Source organism: Rattus norvegicus, chromosome 6 (genome assembly GCF_021556685.1).
Source record: "Rattus norvegicus strain SHRSP/BbbUtx chromosome 6, alternate assembly SHRSP_T2T, whole genome shotgun sequence".
Classification (NCBI taxonomy): domain Eukaryota; kingdom Metazoa; phylum Chordata; class Mammalia; order Rodentia; family Muridae; genus Rattus; species Rattus norvegicus.
In genome coordinates this window covers 113,225,863-113,232,813 of record NC_141539.1, presented here as the reverse complement: position 1 = coordinate 113,232,813, position 6,951 = coordinate 113,225,863, and the positions used below count along the sequence as shown (strand labels likewise).

At 42.7% G+C, this 6,951-nt stretch overlaps 1 pseudogene; it reads right to left on the bottom strand.

Annotated features, from left to right (window-relative positions):
* Positions 1 to 577: 577 nt before the first annotated feature.
* Positions 578 to 2,604, bottom strand: LOC148005402 (glyceraldehyde-3-phosphate dehydrogenase pseudogene; annotated as a pseudogene).
* Positions 2,605 to 6,951: the final 4,347 nt, after the last annotated feature.

Genomic DNA, 6,951 nt, shown 5'->3' with positions numbered 1-6,951 from the left:
CGTTTGATGTGTTCTTGGATTCGGTTTGCAAAAATTTTATTGAGTATTTTTACATCCATATTCAGAGGGGAAATTGGTCTGAAGTTCTCTTTCTTTGTTGGGTCTTTGTGTCTGCTAGATATCTGGGCAGAAACACATCCCAGCTCCATGGGGGCCCAGACTCCCATGCCATAGCATACTCCCTTATACTTAAATCCCTACATGAGAGAGCACAGAACACATTACCCGTTGGTTCAGTGGATGAGATATAATTGCCCACCTAAACATACAAAGCCATATACACATCCATCCCTTAAGAACATTCATAACATCCTGTATAAACACAGAGTGGAATCTCAACGTCAGCTTCCATGCTCTCTCTGCTGCAGCTTCTCTAGGTCCCTCCTCTTGAAGAAATAAAGTTCCATAGGACTGAAAAACTAAACTGTAAAAACTAGGTTCTGAGAACTACAACTACTCCTCAGCAGCAGAAGGCCTCTCTCTTGCTCTCAGTATACTTGTTGGGCTGGGGTGGGTGGTCCAGTATTTCTTACTCCTTGGAGGCCATGTAGGCCATGAGGTCCACCACCCTGTTGCTTTAGCCATATTCATTATCATACCAGGAAATGAGCTTTACAAATTGTCATTGAGAGCAATGGCAGCCCAGGCATCAAAGGTAGACGCACGGGAGTTGCTGTTGAAGTCACAGGAGACAACCTGGTCCTCACTGTAGCCCAGGATTCCCTTTAGTGGGCCCTTGAATGCCTGCTTCACCACATTCTTGATGTCATCATACTTGGCAGGTTTCTCCATGCAGCATGTCAGATCCACAACAGATACATTGGTGGTAGGAACACAGAAGGCCATGCCAGCCAGCCTCCCATTCAGCTCTGGGATGACCTTGCCCACAGCCTTGGCAGCACCAGTGGATGTAGGAATGGTGTTCTGGGCTGTCCCAAGGACATCATGCCACAGCTTGCCAGAGGGGCCATCCACAGTCTTCTGAATTGCAGTGATGACATGAGCTGTGGTCATGAGCCCTTCTGAGATACCAAAGTTGTCATGGATGATCTTGGCCAGGAGGGCTAAGCACTTGCTGGTGCAGGATGCTTTGCTGACAATCTTGAGGGAGTGGTCCTATTTCCCGTGGTTCACTGTGTACAGGAAAAACACCTCAGTTACACAAACAGGCACTATCTCAAATTAAAAGACTGGGAAAAACTTACAGAAAATTTTCCCAAGAAACCCACTGAAGTAGTAATTCTAATATTCTAATATTCAATAAAATAGATGTTCAATCAAAAGTTATTGAACAGGTAGGAAAGGACACTACAAACTCATTAAAGAAGAAATCCAACAAGTTGATCTCTTAATTCTCAACATCTATGCCCCAAATGCAAGGGAAACCACATTTCTGAAAGAAATGGTCCTGAAGATCAAAACACACACTGAACTTCCCAAAATAATAGTGGGAGACTTCAACACCCCATCTCACTAATGGACAGATCATAGAAGCAGAAACTGAACAGAGACACACTGAATCTAATACAAGTTATGAACCACATGGATTTAACAGTTATCTAAAGAATGTTTCGTTAAACAAATGAATATCATTTCTTTTCAGCACATCATTTTACCTTCTCCAAATTGACCATATCGTCAGACATAAAGGAAGCCTCAACCAACACAACAACATCGAATGAATCCCATGCTTTACATCTGACACTGTGGATGAAGACTGGTCTTCAATATCAACAAAACTAAGAGGCAGCCCACATACACATGGAAACTGAACAATGCTCTACTCGGTGATATCTTGGTCAAGGAAAAATAAAGAAATTAAAGCCCTTTTGGAATTTATGAAAACTGAAGAGACAACATATCCAAACTTATGGGACACAATGAAAGCAGTGCTTAAAAGGAAAATTCATAGCTCTGTGTGCCTCAATAAAAAAATTGGCGAGATCATACACTGGCAGCATTACAACACATCTGAGATCTTTACAACAAAAAGAAGCAAATACATCCAAGAGGAATAGACAGGAGGAAGAAATCAAACTCAGGGCTGAAATCAACCAAGCAGAAACAAAAAGAACTATAGAAAGCATCAACAAAACAAGGAGTTGGTTCTTTGAGAAAACTCAACAAGAGATAAATCCTTAGCCTAACTAAGTACAGGGAACACAGGCAGTATCTAAATTACAAAAATCAAAAGTGGAAAATCCCATTGGGGAGAGGGCTGGTCTCTTAGTGTAGCCTGAGCTTTTCCTCAGGAGCTTTTCAGTTCAAAACCACATCCTGGGTTGACACACTGTAGTGAGGAAAACAGCCAGAAGCCAAAGGACAGAAGCCCAAGAGCAAGGTGAGTACATTGAGAGACTTTCCCAGAACTGTGCACTGGGTGGATTAGTTCCATGTTTTCATTTAGGCAGGTGGTGCTGTCTCTGCACAGTGATGAGGCCTGCATGAGACTTCCACCATGAAGTCAGCTGTGCTAAGATCTGGAGCCCGTTACAGTGGGAAGCAAATACTGGGTCCTCGGGAAGAGCAGCAAGCCATCTTTCCCACTGAGCCAAACTCTTCAGTCTCTCCAAACACAGCTAAAATGTTTGCTGCAATAGGCATGCTTGACAGTCTTCATTATAAGCACTGCTGAGAGGTTGTTCGTTTGTTTTTGTTTTTGTTTTAAGTTTAATTGAAGACTGGTGCCCACCTGTAGTCTGGGACTGTGGCAGCTCAGGAAGGACAAGGTCTTGAGCTCAGGCATTCAGGCCCTGGCTTGCCAACGTAGCCAAGACCCCCTCTTAAAAAAAAAAAGAGGCTATATCATCTAATTTCAACACTTAGGAAGTACAGGCCGGTGGATCTCTGACTTGAAGGTCAGTGTGGTCGACAAAGTACATTACAGGACAGCCAGACCTACATAGGAAAATCCTGTCTGCAAACCCAGGGTAGAGGGAAATGAATATTTTCAAGTACTTAATAAATACTGGCAAACTTCCTTCCAAAATAAAGGTTCTTTATATATACTTCCCTAATGGTAATGATATTAATGAGGAAATTACCTTTTTCACCCAAACAATTTCATGATGAGGGTTTTATTATCTGCCTCTTGAGTTCTGGGATTGGGGCAGCACATCCAGCAAGAAATTTGTAACTGGTTATAACCAGTTAGTTGCAGACACCTCTGTACTCAGACCAACCTTATCAACATTTTAATTTACCAAATTTAATAAAAATGTCTTAAGTCTAAGAGCAAATGATAACTGTGTGGAATCAGACAAGCCTGCCTTTAATATCTGTCAGCTCTGTGACACTCGGAGGGACTGAAATCTCTGTGACCCCATCTCCTCATCTCTTAAACGGAGGAAAGAAGAGTGTTTGTTGGCCATGTCACTCTGTAAGTCCAGCACTTGGGACTTTGGAATTTTGCCTCTAGTTTCAGGACAGTCTGGACTACACAGTTCATTTCACGGAATAAAATTCAGAGTATAGAATGATACCCTGTTTCGAACCTCAAATGAACCAACAACTCTGACTGTTCTTGGAGGTCATGGCCACAGAGCGCAATGGTTGAGTTATAGTCTTTTATTTTCTGGTGATGTTCCCTAGCATGGTAAAGGATAGTTGTAACAGTCCCTGTTGTCTCTATTATAGCTTGGTAACTGTCATCACTGTCCCTAGAGTAGCTCGGCTCCTTGTACAATAAAACTTGTAATCTTGTGATGGAGATTTTTCATTATTCCAGGCATTGTTTTTCACTGTATTTAAGATAACTCGAGGATACATCTGGAATCTTTGGGCAGCTGCAAGCAACAGACAGCATAGAGGAGGAAGTTGGAACCCTTGAAGAACTCAGATGGCCTGACCTTCAGCTTCTTGGACTCTGCCCTGAGTGTTGCATGAGCCTCATGCTAGTGTCCTATGTGGTACAGTGCACATGGTCAAATGGCTATGGCTGGGGAGGTCCCATGGCCTAGGGTGGAATCTGACCAATCCAGCTCCCTCAATCAACAGCTTGTCCAGGGAGGTAGTGAGGACTAAGAAGGAAAGGATATTAGACAACACTGTAAGATAACTGAGGCTGAAGCAGGTTTATTTTTACCCAGTCTGCTTTTATACCATTCTAGGTCCATACAAAGAAAAGACAAGTTCTTAGATCAAAGAGAGAGTAGTCTAAGAAGGAAAAAAATAATGTGATCAAACCAGGCAAAAAACAAAGTCCCCTGGTCACTGTATGTAGGGTCTTATCAGGATGCCCAAGATAAAAGGATTGCCACATATTTCTCTGTTTTGTTTACCTTGTACTTTGTGTAAGCCCAAATGTAAATATTCTTATGTGAGCCTACTTCCTTGTCCTAGCTCAATGACAAATGCTTGCCAAATTTCTAGAGCAGCACTAAGGGGTCTGCACAGGAATCCAGGTTTCCTTACAGATGTAATCAACCTGCCTTCTAATTACAGATGTTGGTGACCAGAGACAACAACTGCTATCAACACTGTCTATGTGAGAGAAGTGATTCTTTTCTTTTTTGTTTTGTTTTCTTTTGTTTCATTTTCATTTTGCAGTATATAATGGTTAATGAAGAGACACCTGGAACTTACTGTTTCTGCCTGGCCTTGAAATTGGGGACCTCCACGGCTGTATCTCCTGGGATTAAAGGTGTGCATCAACAAGCCTGGACCTGAATGTAGCTGGGTAGGATCCTGTAACAACTTCACCACTCTCTTCATTTAATTTACTATCCTTGAACTCAATTTAAAATCAATTAATAAATACTTGAATTATATATATTATATTTCTCCTTTTACCTTTCTATGCATATTGCAAATGCTCTCCATGAGATATAGGCAGAGAACAAAGACTATGATGGGAAATTCTGAGACTTGCTTTGTCAAGGCAAACGGACTCTAAATATTACCCACATCCTCACTTTCCTGACTATGGCAAAAGGAGGCCATGTTATTCACCAAGATAGTCCAAAAGGCAGTCTCTATACCACAAACTGAAGTACTTCCCCACTGAAACCTCTTGGATAGCTCTGCCTGATTCAAATCACTCTCAGGAACCAGGTCTTCATATTCCTACTGAGATAGCCCTCTAAGCCGAACTTAAAGCATTCCACAGCTTTCCAAGTCCAAAGATCCTCAATCCACAGTCTCCACGGAACTATGATGGTGGGCTTTGATTATATGCCTTCCACCTTTTCTTTCTTTCTTTGTTTCTTTCCTTCTTCCTTCCTTTCTTTCTTTGATTGTTTTCATTTTTTAAATGAATTGCCTTGAACTCAAGTCTTCCCGCTTGAGTAGTGAGTACTGTAGAGAGTGAGTGAACTCCTCTTCAGCCTCGGTCAGCTCACTTCAACTTCTTTTTTTTTTTTTTCCCTCCGGAGCTGGGGACCGAACCCAGGGCCTTTCGCTTCCTAGGTAAGCGCTCTACCACTGAGCTAAATCCCCAGCCCCTCACTTCAACTTCTGAAAACCTTTCAGTATCCAGGGTTTAAAACCAAGATGGAGAGAAGTTAGGTCTTTTGAGTTTTTGTTTGTTTATGGGTCTGCTCTTTGTAAATACCTGGGGTGAGTGGCTCAAACAAGCTAGGTAACTGGTTAAATTCGACAACTGGATGAGATAGGCAAACTCACGAAAATCCAGCAAAAGTGAAGCAAACCCACACCCCACATAACTAAAGGAAAGCGTTGCCCGTGGTAAGTGATTGAGAAGGGAATGTTATTGGGTCTGAGAGGACAGTCGAGTGCACTCATTCCCAACACTCACAAGGTGGCTCAGAAACATCTGCTCTTCTAGGACCCAGCGGGTCCAAAGCCCTCTTCTAGCCTCCTAGAGCAGCAGGTCTGCATATGGTTACAGAATACGTGGAGATAAAACACTGATAGAAACATACATATATTATACATACACACACATATATATATTTGTACATCTCTATTAATTTTTGTTGCATATAGCATAAGCTTGTGTCTGTTTCTGTTTACGTGTGTTTGTGTGTGTGTGTCTGTGTTTGTAAAGCTACCACACATGTGCATAAAGTCTGAGATTGTCTGTTGTCTTTGGCTCTCTGTCTGACCCTGCTGTCCTCTGGTAGTCAAGTCTGGCAGCAAGAGCCTTTACCCACTGTCACACCCATCAGTTTTACAGATCTACTTTTCTAATTGCGGCCTAGTAAAATTGTTGTTCTCTAGAGAACCACTGGACAGTGAGAGCTCATCGTGTTGTCCCCACCCCAAATGCTATGCTTTCCTCTGTGGAAAAGGAGAGTTGTTGGTCAGAGCACAGATCCATTCCTTTTGTCCCATCCTCCAGCCCAGGTTTTGGTCTCCGCCTTTCCGTTTTTCCCACAGGAATCATTTTAACCTTGTCCTCTGTATGCTCTTTTGTCTCTCATTAGCATAGCAAGCCAGTGGGCTGTAAGGATTGCCCTTTTGTTTCTTTCTTTGTTGTCCTGATTTGATTCTGCTTGGGGCAGGGCTAGGTAGTCTCGCGAGGTGTGGCCTTGTTGGAGGAGGGGCTTCGCTGTGGAGGCGGGGCTTTGGGGAAAGGTATATCTACCCAAGCTCTGTCCAGGCCCAGACACAGTACTCTCTGCTTCCTGCCTTGGAGTTCATTTGGAGGCAGAGGCGCGCGGGATAGCTGATCTAGGCCTACTGGGTCTCTACAAAGAGTTCCAGGGCAGCCGGACAACCGAGAAAAACTCTTATCTCGTGAGAAAGGATCGTCCTTCTTACTTGTCTTGGACCTCCTTCAGAGGAGATGGTGCCGGTGCCCACCAGGTAGGTTGTTGCTTTTCTTTCTTTCTTTCTTTCTTTCTTTCTTTCTTTCTTTCTTTCTTTCTTTCTCTTTTTTAATGTAAAACAACATTCCGCGGAATGATAGGATGAAATTTTTATTAAGCTATACAGCCAAGTTCCTGTGCAGAAATTTTGATCAACATTCCTTTGCAAAATAGGTTTAAA